The sequence below is a fragment of the Lynx rufus genome, unplaced genomic scaffold (genome assembly GCF_022079265.1).
Source record: "Lynx rufus isolate CCGP_SWC_20201006 ecotype Redwood Valley unplaced genomic scaffold, mLynRuf1.p SCAF_7, whole genome shotgun sequence".
NCBI lineage: Eukaryota > Metazoa > Chordata > Mammalia > Carnivora > Felidae > Lynx > Lynx rufus.
Window position 1 is genome coordinate 107,819,699 of NW_025814889.1, and position 13,603 is coordinate 107,833,301.

A 13,603-nucleotide genomic window follows, 5' to 3' on the forward strand; every position below is an offset into this window, starting at 1 on the left:
CCAGTAAGATAATGACTGAAAATTTTTCTGAGCTGGATGAAAGGCATCATCAACAGTTTCAAGAAATTGAATTATAAGCAGGATAATTTTTTGTCCCCAAAATCCAGAGCTACTCATCAGAGAAAAACTTTATACATCAGAAAACAAAAATCTTACTGAGAAAAAAAGGAGTCTCATTACCAATGAAGTTGCAGTTACACTAACAGCTGATGTCTTAAAAACAATAGAAGGCAGAAGAGGTAGAATATCTCAGTAATCTGTAAGTTGTATGAATGGAAGTTACTGTCAAGCTGAAATTCACCAGAATAAGAACAAAATACAGACATTTTCTTTGTTTAAATATTGTATTTGTTTTTGTTTGTTTTCAAGGCACAATTTTGTATTTTTACTTACTTTTTTCACTTGATTTTATGCTTTTTTCTCATCATGATAAGTGTGTTTTTTAATCCCCACCCATTATTTCCCTCATCCCGCCCCCCCCCCAACAACCTCCCCTCTGGTAACCATAAGTTTGTTCTCTATAGTTAAGAGTTTATTTCTTGGCGCACCTGGGTGGCTCAGTCAGTTAAGCGTCTATTGATTTCGCCTCAGGTCATGATCTCGCAGTCATGAGATCGAGCCCCCTATCAGGCTCTGTGCTGAACATGGAGCTTGCATGGGATTCTCTCTTCCTCCCTCTCTCTCTGTCCTTCCCCTGCTCACTCTCTCAAAATAACTAAACTTAAAAAAAAAAGTCCGATTCTTGGTTTGTCTCTTTCTTTTTTCCTTTGCTCATTTGTTTTGTTCCTTAACTTACATATATGAGTGAGTGCATTTGTATTTGTCTTCCTCTGACTGACTTATATGGCGTGGCCTTATACTCTCTAGCTCTATCCATGTCATTGCAAATGGCAAGATTTCATTCTTTTCTATAGCTGAATAATATTCCATTTTATGTGTGTACCACATTTGCTTTATCCATTCATCTATTGATGGACACTTGGACTACTTCCATATTTGGCTATTGTAAATAATATGGCATTAAACATAGGGGTGCGTGTATCCCTTTGAATTAGTGTTTTTGTATTTTGGGAATATATCTCCAGTAGTGTGGTTCCTGGATCATATGTAGTTCTATTTTTAATTTTTTGAAGAACCTCCTTATGTTTTCCATTGTGGCTGCACCAATTTGCATTCCCACCAACAGTGCAAGAGGATTCCTTTTTCTCCACCTTCTTGCCAGCACTTCTTGTTTCTTGTATTGTTGATTTTAGCCATTCTAACAGGTATGAGTTGATATCTCATTGTAGTTTTTATTTGTATTTCCCTAATGAGGAGTGATGTTGAGCATCTTTTCATGTATCTGTTGGCCATTTGTAGGTCTTCTTCAAGGAAATGTCAGTTCATGTCTTCTGTCCATTTTTTAATTGGATTATTTAGGTTTTGGGTATGGAGTTGTATCAGTTCTTTATACATTTTTGATACTAATGCTTTATCAAATATGTCACTTGCAAAGCTCATCTCCCATTTAGTAGGTTGCTTTTTGGTTTTGTTGATTGTTTCCTTCAATGTGCAGAAACTGTTTGTTTTGATGTGAATCCAATAGTTTATTTTTGTTTTATTTCCTTGCCTCAGGAAACATATCTAGAAAAATGTTGCAGTGGCTGACTGCCTGTGCTCACTTAAAAGTTTTTATGCTTTCAGGTCTCTTATTTAACCCCTTAATCCATTTTGAGTTTATTTCATGTATTGTGAAAGAAAGAGGTCCAGTTTCATTCTTTTGCATGTGGCTGTCTAGTTTTCCCAACACCATTTGTTGAAGAAACTGTCTTTTTCCCATTGTATATTCATTCCTCCTCTGCTGAAGATTAATTGACCATATAATTGTAGGTTTATTTCTGGGATCTCTTTTCTGTTCTATTGATCTATGTGTCTATTTTTGTGCCAGTACCATACTGTTTTAATTATTTATGCTTTGTAATATAACTTTAAGTTTGGAATTGTGATGCCTCCAGTTTTGTTTTTTTTTCATTTTCAAGATTGTTTTGGCTATTTGAGGTCTTTTGTGGTTACATACAATTTTAAGATTGTTTTTTCTAGCCCTGTGAAAAACACTGTTGGTATTTGATTGCATTAAATGTGTAGATTTCTTTGGGGTATTATAGACATTTTAACAATATCTGTTCTTCCATTCCATGAGCATGAAATGTCTTTCTATTTCTTTCAGTCATCTTGAATTTCTTTCATCAGCATTTTATAATTTTCAGAGTAAAGGTCTTTCACCTTTTGATTAAGTTTACTCCTAGATATTTTGTTGTTTTGATGCACTTGTAAATGGTATTGTTTTCTTAATTTCATTTCCTGCTACTTCATTATTGGTGTATAGGAATGCAGCAGGTTTCCATGTGTTGATTTTGTATCCTACAACTTTACGGAATTCATTGATCAGTTCTAGTAGTTATTGGTGGAGTCTTTAGGGTTTTCTGTATATAGTATCATGTCATCTATATATAGTGAGAGTTTTCCTTCTTTATATTGTCTAATTTCTGTGGCTTGGACTCCCAGCACTATGTTGAGTAAAAATGGTGAGTGAGAGTGGACATCCTTGTCTTGTTCCTGACCTTGGGGGAATAGCTCTCAGTTTTCACCTATTGTGTATGATGTTGGCTGCGGGTTTTTCATATAAGGCCTTTATTATGTTGAGATATGTTCCCTCTAGACCTACTTTGCAGAGGGTTTTTATTATGAATGAATGAATGTTGTATTTTGTCAAATTTTTTACTGTCTCTGTTGAAATTATCACATGGCTTTTTTTTTAATATATGCAACCTGATATTTATTGTAGCATTATTTACAGTACCCAAGATATGAAAGTAACCCAAGTGTCCACTGGTAGATGAATGTATAAAGAAGGAGTGGTATATACATATACAATGTAATATTAATCAGTCCCATCAGCTATGACTCTTTAGTAAACATACCCACTGGGTGTGCTCTATACAATGTGTGAATGGGGGAAGGGGAGAAACCCAAAAAGGGGGGCTAGGAGTTAACTCAGAGGGTGTCCACTAAATGTTGGTCTATAAATTTCTGTTGTAGGAGAGAAATTAGAAATGCTGGAAACTACAGGTAATAAAGACATTTCAGAGGAAATGATGCGAACTCTGAGATAACAATATAACAAAAATCTTATTAATTTAGGACTATGACTTTATTTATACCTTGCTTCTGACCAAAAACTGATGTGAATAGAAAAATGCTTGATTTGCAGAATTTTATTTTACCAAATATTTCTGGGGCAGGACATATCCATTAGTAAAGCAAAATGTCATAGCTGTGGTTTATATCAAATCACATTCACACTTGACTATTCCTAAAATCAGTATTTATTTGTGAATTATTAATATAACATATAGAACTGAATTCTTTTAAGAAACTATACTTCTTCTAGTAGCTGATATTGAGTAAATGATTTTTTATAGATTTAACTTATCCTGCAACTGCTGACTATGGGATTTAGAAAGCCGTAAGTAAGGTGTGTGTTTACTGCAAAGATTAATGTCTAATCTCATCATTAGTTCTAAAACTAACTATAAAGTTTTCTGTCCCTAGTAAACAAATAAAATAACGAAGTGTGATTGTATGGTTTTATTCCTTCTCTTATTGATGTGACATACCACGTTGAGTGATTTGTGAATATTGAACCACCACTAGCATCTTGAGAATAAATCCTACTTGATCATGATGTATGATTTTTTAATACGTTGTTGGGTTTGGCTTGCTAATATTTTGTTGAACATTTTTGTATCTATATTCATGAGAGATAATGATCTGTAGTACTCTTTTTGTTGTTGTTGTTGTTGTGTCCTTATTTGGTTTTGGTAACAGGATGATACGGGCTTCATAGAATGAATTTGGAAGTTTTCTTTCCTCTTCCATTTTTTGGAACAGTTTGAGAAGAGTGAGTATTAACTCTTTTTAAAATATTTGGTAGAATTTGCCTGTAAATTGATCTGGTCCTGGACTTTTGTTTGTTGGGAGTTTTTTGATTACTAACTCAATTTCATTGCTAGTAACTGGTAGTTTATATGTTTCTAGGAATTTATTTCTTCTAGGTTTTCCAATCTGTTGACCTATAGGTTTTTATAATATTCTGTTACAACTATTTGTATTTCTGTGATGTTGGTTGCTATTTTTTCTCATTCACTGGTAATTTTATTTGGGTTCTCTCTCTCTGTCTCTCTCTCTCTCTCTCTCTCTCTCTCTCTCTCTCTCTCTCTCCATAAGTCTGGCTAGAGGAATCAGCTCCTGGTTTCATTGAACTGTTCTATTTTTTTTAAGTTGCTATATCACTTATTTCTGTTCTAATCTTTATTATTTGCTTCCTTTTGCTGGATTTGGGTTTTGTTTGTTCTTCTTTTTTCTACTTCTTTTAGGTGTAAAGTTAGGTCTTTATTTGAAATTTTACTTGCTTCTTGAAGTAAGCCTGTATTGCTATAAACTTTCCTCTTAGAACCCCTTTTGCTGCATCCCAAAGATTTTGGCCCCTTGTGTTTTCATTTTCATTTGTTTTCATGTAATTTGGGATTTCTTCTTTGATTCCTGGTTAACCTATTCATTGTTTAGAAGCATGTTATTTAACCTCCATGTATCTGTGGCCTTTCCAGATTTTTCTTTTGGTTGATGTCTAATGTCATATCATTGAAGTAGGAAAGATACATGCTATGACTTTGATTTTTTTTTTTTTAATTTGTCAAGCCTTGTTTTGTGGCCTAATGTGTGATCTGGTGTGCAGAATGTTCCATGTGTACTTGAAAAGAATGTCTATCCTGCTGTTTTAGAATGGAATGTTCTGAATGTATCTGTTAAATCCATCTGGTCCAGTGTGTCATTAAAAGCCATAGTTTCCTTGTTAATTTTCTGTTTGGATGATCTGTCCATTGATGTAAGTGAGATGTTTAAGTCCCCTGGTATTATTGTATTACTATCAAGTATTTCTTTTATGTTTGTTATTAACTGTTTTATGTATTTGGGTGCTTTCATGGTGGGTGCATAAATATTTATAATTGTTATATCCTCTTGTTAGATTGCTCCCTTTATTATTATATAGTGTCCTTCTTTGTCCCTTGTTACATTCTTTGTTTTGAAGTCAATTTTGTCCAATATAAGTACTGCTACCCTGGCTTTATTTTGGCATCCATTTGCATGATAAATGTTTCTCCATCCCCTCACTTTCAATCTGCAGGTGTCTTTCAGTCTGAATGAGTCTCTTGTAGGCAGCATATAGATGGGTCTTTTTTTTTTCTTCCAAAAAAAGCATTTAGTCCATTTATATTCAAAGTCATTATTGATAGATATGTATTTATTGACATTTGTTACTCCTTTGTAATTGTTTCTATAGATTTTCTCTGATTCTTTCTTCTCTTGTTCTTTTTCATGGTTTGTGGCTTTCTTTAGTGATATACTTAGATTCCTCTCTCTTTATTCTTTGCACATCTATTACCGGTTTTTGGTTTGTGGTTACCATTAGGTTTGCATATAACATCTTCTGCATATTTATATAAAGTTGAAAATTGCTTAAGTTTAAACCCATTCTTCCTGCCTTTCCCTACCCATATTTTAGGTATGTAGTGTCTTATTTTACATTCTTTTATTTTATGAATCCTTTGACTAATTTTTGCAGAAGTAAAATCACTAAACTAAGAAAAATTTAAAAATATTTGGAACTTAATGGAACTTTTAAATTCAATGAAAGTGAAATGAAGACACCACTTATTATAAAATGTGTGGGATGCAGCAAAAGCAATGCTTAGAAGGAAATTTATAGCAAAGTGCATATATTAGAAAAGAAGAGGGGTGCCTGGGTGGCTCAGTTGGTTACGTATCCAACTCTTGATTTTGTCTCAGGTCATGATCTCACAGTTCGTGAGATCGAGCTTCACATTGGGCTCTGCACTGACAGCAAGGAGCCTGCTTCAGATTCTCTCGCTTCCTCTCTGCGCCTTCCTCTCTCTCTCAAAATAAATAAATAAACATTAAAAAAAAAGATCTGAAGTCAATAATCTAAATTTCTACCTTAGGAAACTTGGAAAAGTAAAGCAAATTAAAAGTAAGCAGCAGAAAAAAAAAGAATTCGAGAAGAAATCAATAAAATTGTAAACAGGAAATCAATAGATAATATCAATGAAACCAGAAGCGGGTCCTTTAAAAAGATCAACAGGATTAATAAGCCTCTAGCCAGGCTAACTAAGAAAGAAAAAAAGAGAGGACACAAATTACTAATATCAGAAATGATAGAGGGGACATCACTCTAATTCCATGGACAGTAAAAGAAAAATAAAGGTATGCTATGAATAACTCCATGCCCATAACTATAATAACCTAGATGAAATAGATCAATTCTTTGGAACACAATTTGCCAAAACTTACATAATAATAAATGGACAAGCTGAATAAGCCTATATCTCTTGAATAAATTAAATAAAAAATTAATCACTTTCCAAAATGGAAAGTGCCAGGCCCAGAGGGGTTCCTGGTGAATTCTATCAAACATTTAAGGAAGAAATTATACAAATTTACTACAATTTCTTTCAAAGGATAAAAGCAGAAAGGATACCTTCTAATTCATTCTTTAAGGCCAGAATTACCCTAATCCCAAAGACAGACAAAGACTTTACAAGAAAACTACCGACCAATATCTTTCATGAACGTGATACAGAAAATTCTCAACAAAATATTAGTGAATCAAATCCAACAATTTATAATGATAATTATACACACTATTTTGGGATTTATCCCATGTATGCAAAGCCAGTTAAACATTGAAAAATCAATGTGTCCATCACATCACCAGGCTAAAAAAGAAAAATCACATGATACCTGTAGAAGCCAAAACACATTTCACAAAACCCACCATTCCTGATAAAATTCAATAAAATAGGAATAGAGGGGAGCTTCTTCAAATTGGTAAAAAATGTCTACAAACAAACCTATAGCTAACATCACACTTAATGGTGAGAAAGTCAAAGCTTTCCCACTAAAATCAAGTACAAGACAAGGATGTTGCCTGTAACCACTTCTTTTCAACCTTGTACTGGAAGTGCTAACTAATGCAATAGACAAGAAAAGGAAATAAAAGGTATACAGAGTGGGAAGAAAGAATGAAATGTTTTTGTTTGCAGCAACATGATCATCTATATAGAAAATTTGAAAGCATAAGAAAACTTCTGGAACTAATAAACAATTATAGTAAAGTTTCAGGATGTAAGATACAATAGTCAATCACTTTCCTATGTACTAGCAATGAACAAGTGAAATTTGAAGTTAAAAACACAATACCGTCTACATTGTCCCCCCAAGTTAAATTTTAGGTGTAAATATACAAAATATGTATAAGATCTATATGAGAAAAGCTACAAAACTTTGGTGAAATAAATCAAAGACCTCAATAAATTGCTAAATATTCTATGCACATGCATAGAAGAACTCAATATTGGCAAGATTTCAGTTCCTCTTAATTTGATCTGTAGACTCAGTGAAATCCCAGAAAATCATTTTGTGGATATTAACAAACTGATTCTAAAATGTATATGAGAAGGTAAAAGACTCAGAATAGCCAACACAATATTAAAGGAGAACAAATTTGGAGGACTGACAATACTTGTTTTCAAGATTTGCTATAAAGCTACAGTAACCAACACGTGTGGTATTGGCAAAAGAATAAGCAAATAGATCAATGGAGCAGAATTTAGACAGCCCAGAAATAGACCCATACAAATATGGTCAGTCGATCTTTGACAAAAGAGCAAAGACTGTCTTTTCAACAAATGGTGCTAGAAGAAGATGACATCCACATAAAAAAAAATCTAGACATAGACCTTTACCACTCACAAATATTAACTCAAAATAGATCACAGAGCTAAATGTAAAATGCAAAACTCTTAAGACTCCTATAAGATAACATAGGAGAAGATCTATATCTAGATGACTTTGGTCATAGCTATGACTTTTTAGAAGCAACACCAGTGGTGCAATGCATAAAATAAATAATTTGATACGCTGGACTTCAATAAAATCAAAAACCTGTTTTCTGCTGAAGACAATGTCAAGAGAACGAGAAGAGAAGCCACAGATGAGGAGAAAAGAATTGCAGAACATTTATCTAATAAATGACTACTATCCAAAATATACAAAGAACTCTTAAATCTCAATAAGAAGAAAACAAACAACCCAATTTCTAAAAAATGAGCCAATGACCTTAACAGATATTTCAACAGAGATATACAGATGGCAAATAAGTATATGAAAACACATACCACATCCTATGTCTTCAAGGAGATACAAATTACAACAAGATACCACTACACACCTGTTAGAATGGCCAAAATTCAGAATTATGACAACACCAAATTTCGACAAGGTATGGAGCAACAGAACTCTCATTTATTGATGATAGGAGTGCAAAATGGTTCAGCCACTTTGGAAGACAGTTTGGAACTTTCTTATAAGACTAAAAATATTCTTACTGGAGGATCCAGCAATCTCAGTCTTTGGTATTTATCCAAATGAGTTGAAAACTTATGTCCAAACAAAAATCTTCACACAGATGTTTATAGCAGCTTTATTGATAATTGCCAAAATTTGAAAACAACCAAGACATCCTTCAGTAGATAAATGGATAAACTGTAGCACATCAGACAATGGAATATTATTCAACAATGAAAGCAGATGAGCTACCAAGCCACGAAAAGACATGGAAGAACATTAAATGCATATTACTAAGCGAAAGAAGCCAACCTGAAAAGACTATGTATGATTCCAAGAATGTGACATTCTGGAGAAGGCAAAACTTATGGAGATAGTAAAAAAAATCAGTATTGCTAGGGGCTGGGACTGGGGAGAAGGAGTAAAGAGGCAGAGCATAGAGGATTTATAGAGCAGTGAAAAACTACTCTGCATGATACCGTCATGGTGGATACAAGTCATTATACATTTGTCCAAATCCATAGAAAGTACAGCATCAAGAGTGCACCCTAATGTAAACTGTGGACCTTGGGTGACTATGATGTTTCAGTGTAGGTTCATAGATTGTAACAAATGTACCACTGTGGTGGGGAGTGGCAGCATGTTGGTAATGGGGGAAGCTTTGAACATGTAGGGAAAGGGAGTGTATGGAAAAATGTCTCTACCTTCAAATTTTGTTTTAAACCTAAAAGTGATCTAAAAAATGAATGTTATTAATTTTCAAATAATATAAGGCAAATATTAAGGAAGTAGCAAAGAGAGGTCAAAAATTCTAAGCTATATTGGAAGAATTTTATTATATCGTTTTTTAGCAATTTATAGAACAAGCACTCAAAAAATCAGTAAGGACATGGTTTGATAAACCAATTTAATAGCATTTGCTTAAAGGACATATATAAAATACTTAACAACTGGAGAATGTACATTACCCTCATACACATACAGGAAATTTACAAAACTTTAACTTATACTGACCTGAAATGAGGTCTCAGAAATTTCTTAAGGATTGAAATCATGTGCAGTGTGTTTTCTGAATAAAATGTAATAAACCATAAATGAACCATAATAAGATAACCAGATAGTATTTATTTTCTTGAAAATTAAGAAACATCTGAAAAATTCATGAATCAAAAAATCATAAATATTAAAAGGTAACTTAACAATAAAAAAATCTATGTATTGCAGTATAAAAGCAATAGTTAATATAATTTTTAAAAGTAAAACAATTAATCGATAAAGATACATTTTTTGAAAGAAATTTGATTAACCCCTGGCAAGTCTCATTATGAAAATGAAAGAGAAAGCACAAACAACCATATCAAGAAGGAAAACTGGGATGGATGACAAATGATACAAACTAAAACAGTAGTAAGGGAATATTGTGAACAACCATATGGCAGTACATTTGAAAATTTGGAGAAAGTGAACAATTCGTAGAAAAATATAATACCCAGACTGACCTTAACTCTAATATTAAACCTAACATTCTAGGCAAGCAACCAGAATGGAAAAAAATTTCAAACTGTGATAGTATTTTTTAAATCATGTGCCAAAGAATGTGTCTCACAAAAGAGGTACAAGACCTTACCAGGGAAATTGTAGAACTCTATCAAAAAATGTTAAAGAAAAACTATAAGTAAATCTATGAATTGAAAGACTCAGTTTCAAAGATTTAAATTCTCCCCAAATTAACAGTGGATACTATGCTCTCTCAATTAAATCCCAAGAGGTATTTATGGACATTGACAAGCAGAATCTAAAAATGTGTGAGAAGTCAAAATCTTCAAATAGCCAAAACACATTCAACAAAGATGACTAAATCGAGAGGCCTTGCCAAACACCATAACTTATTATTAATAAGCTCTTATTATAGAGCTGAAGCAAATAGTATTGCATGGTATGGGTGGTACGGTATGGACGGGATGAGATGAGGTAGGATGAGATGGTAATTCTAGGATAGGGTAGGACAGGGTAGAGTAAAATAGTACAGAAAATAATAACTGATGGAGACCCCTGCATATATGTTTAATTGATATTATAAGACAAATTGCATTCTAAGTCAGTGGGGAATAGATAGACTTTCCAATAAATCTTAATAAATTATCTATATTAAAAATTAATTGGGGCGCCTGGGTGGCTCCATTGGTTAAGTGTCCGACTTCAGCTCAGGTCATGATCTCATGGTCGGTGAGTTCGAGCCCCGCATCGGGCTCTGTGCTGACAGCTCAGAGCCTGGAGCCTGCTTTGGATTCTGTGTCTCCCTCTTTCTGTCTCAAAAGTAAATAAACATTAAAAAAATTAATTATGCCCACCTTAAAGAACTAAATATAAGAAGCAAAATTATAAAACTTAACAGAAGACAATGTGGAAGAATATAACATTGGATATGGAATTATTTCTTTAACAATATGCAAAAGTACTGGTCATCTTGATAAATATATTTACATTAAAATTAAGAATCTCTATAAAGCCAAAATGTCATAATAGTAGTGAAACAATAACCCACAGAGATGGAGAAGGCATTTGCCACACATATAATCAACAAAGATCCAGAATGTATAATATCCAGAGTGTATAATTCCTAAAAGCCATTAAAATACAAATAGCCTAATAGAAAAAAATAAATAAGAAGCCTTAACATATTTTTCACAAAAGAAGAAATCCAAATAACTTGTGAACATATAAAAAGGTGTTTAATCTCATTTTGTAGCAGAGAAATACAAATTAAATCTGCAAAGTTTAAAAAAAAATCCTAACAAAAATAAGATTTGGAAAACACATAACCAATAGGACTTATATTTTGCTAATTGAAGTATAATTTAGTACAACCATTTGGAAAACAGTGTTACATGTGGTTGACTTGAAGATATCCATTTCATACAGTCCTTCGAATACGTTCTTAGATGCTTGCCCTATAGGAATTTGTACAAGGATAGGGCAGTATTTTTCTTAATAACCCAAACCGGAAATAGCCCATGTGTCTAACAACAATGGAATGGATAAACTCTAATACATCCATACAGTGGAAAACAGTATGACACTGAAAAGTAATGCATTGCACCTATATACAGCAACACAGATGAATCTCATAAACAATATTGAGCAAAGAAACACAAAAGAATACCTACAGAATTGTTGCAAGCAAAGCTATACTATAATGCTTATACATAGGTAGTGAAAATTTTAAGGAAATCAAGAAAGTCAAGGTTATAAACTTTAGCATAGTGGTTACCCTAAGAGAAGAGACTTTTGAGCAAGACTTCTTGTATGCAAGCAGTGTTCTATTTTTTTTAAATGATCGGAGGTCACATGGAATATGTATTTATATTTTTATTTATAGAATAATTTTAATATATTAAAGTATATAATTTTATATAAACTATAAATATATATAAACATAAATATTTTATGTTTATATATATTTTGTGTCTGTATTTTTATATTATATATTTATACAAATATAAATATATAAATAAAATAAAATATATAAATATTATATATATATAAATATTTAATATATTTAATATATATTTAATATATATTATATTTAATAAATATTTAATAAATAAATAAAAATAAATATATAAATATATAAAATAAATATATAAATAAAATAAAATATAGTTTATATGAAATGTAATTTATATAATATTTATGTATGTGTAATTACTTATACACCTTGAAATTATAAACACCTGCTAAAGCCAAAACTTTCTGTACATTGTATATATCACAACAAAATAAAAATGATTAAAAGGAGTTTTCCGTGCCCACGTGGCAGCACATATACTAAAATTGGAATGACATAGAGAAGATTAGCATGGCCTACACAAGATGACACACAAATTCATGAAGTGCTCCATATTTTGCTTTCCTTCCTAATGGTCTATGTCTATGATACACAAAGTGTATCGATGTCTACATAATATGTCTATGATACACAAAGTGACTTGATCAATTGAAGTCCCTTCCAGCTTCAAACCCCACCCCCAATTTCTCTTCAGAAAAGAGCTTCCACATATCAATATTTATATAAGTAGCTTAAAGCCAAAAATTAATTTTGTAGGGAAGACTTGTAATGCCTATCTTGACTTTTTTCCTGACTACAATGTAAGTAGATCAATAATACTTTCACCTATCTTTTCAATTAAAACTGAAATCAGTGAATAGAGGCCCTTATTCATTTATGAATGAACTTCTGCTAGCAAAAATAAAAATCTATCTTTCTAAACAAAATGTGATGAAAGAAACAATTTTGCATCAATAAAGTATACACTTAGAAAACTCTTAAATCTTCAGTGTATGGAGATATTTGTTTAAATTATAACCTATGGAAAGCAATAAGTTTGGAACCAGGTTTATTAGTCTCTAATATGTTTTTCATTCAAACTGTGAAAGAAAATTATTTTTACTTATATTTACTTATTGGTTTTTATAATGCAAGCAATATTTTAATATATATTCAATATTTTATGTGATGTTAACTCTGTAACAGAAGCATATCTGTTTGACAAGTAGAAAAATCATCACATGCAGAAAACTAATAGTCAATGAGAAATGCATTATGAATGTATTAACATACGTACTATGAGTATTTCTGTTTTGTAGCTATAAAAAAGCAGTGATTATAATGATATAAAAATGTTTAATTGGGTCCGTCAAGTCTCTATCATTAGTGTATCAATATAAAACTATTGGCTTCCTTTGAAGTAAAACTAGTAAAGGAAATTAATCATGTACTTGGCCCTCAATTAAGATATATACATAAATGAGTAGCATTAGAGATGTCTTTTTACCAGAGTAGAAGCTTTTAGATACAGCAAGAATCTGAAGTCCAACTATACAAACAAACAAACAAACAAAAAACAGGTGGAAGTAATATTTATGTGGCCCTATGGCCATGATATTTTGAGGGCCAACCTACTTACATCATCAGCCTCTCCTTTATTCCGTTGGGTGGGCCCTAGTTTGGATGACCTACTATATTAACACTCCCTGAGGGAGTCTAGATTGGATAGGGGAATATTTTCCAACAGTAATTAAATTGAGAGAGTGAAACAGGAGAGAATCATGTCAATGGAACCTCCTTCATGGTTATTAC

General features: G+C 32.2%; 1 protein-coding gene and 1 non-coding gene across 2 annotated transcripts in view; both read left to right on the top strand.

Moving 5' to 3' along the window:
• The window catches only part of LRRIQ1 (leucine rich repeats and IQ motif containing 1), a 202,522-nt gene that overhangs the window by 148,321 nt on the left and 40,598 nt on the right, over positions 1-13,603 (top strand). The gene's annotated exons all lie outside the window — the stretch shown is intronic.
• LOC124502757 (U6 spliceosomal RNA) lies at positions 12,269-12,371 on the top strand. The gene has a single exon (XR_006960018.1). It is a non-coding gene; the product is annotated as a U6 spliceosomal RNA (small nuclear RNA).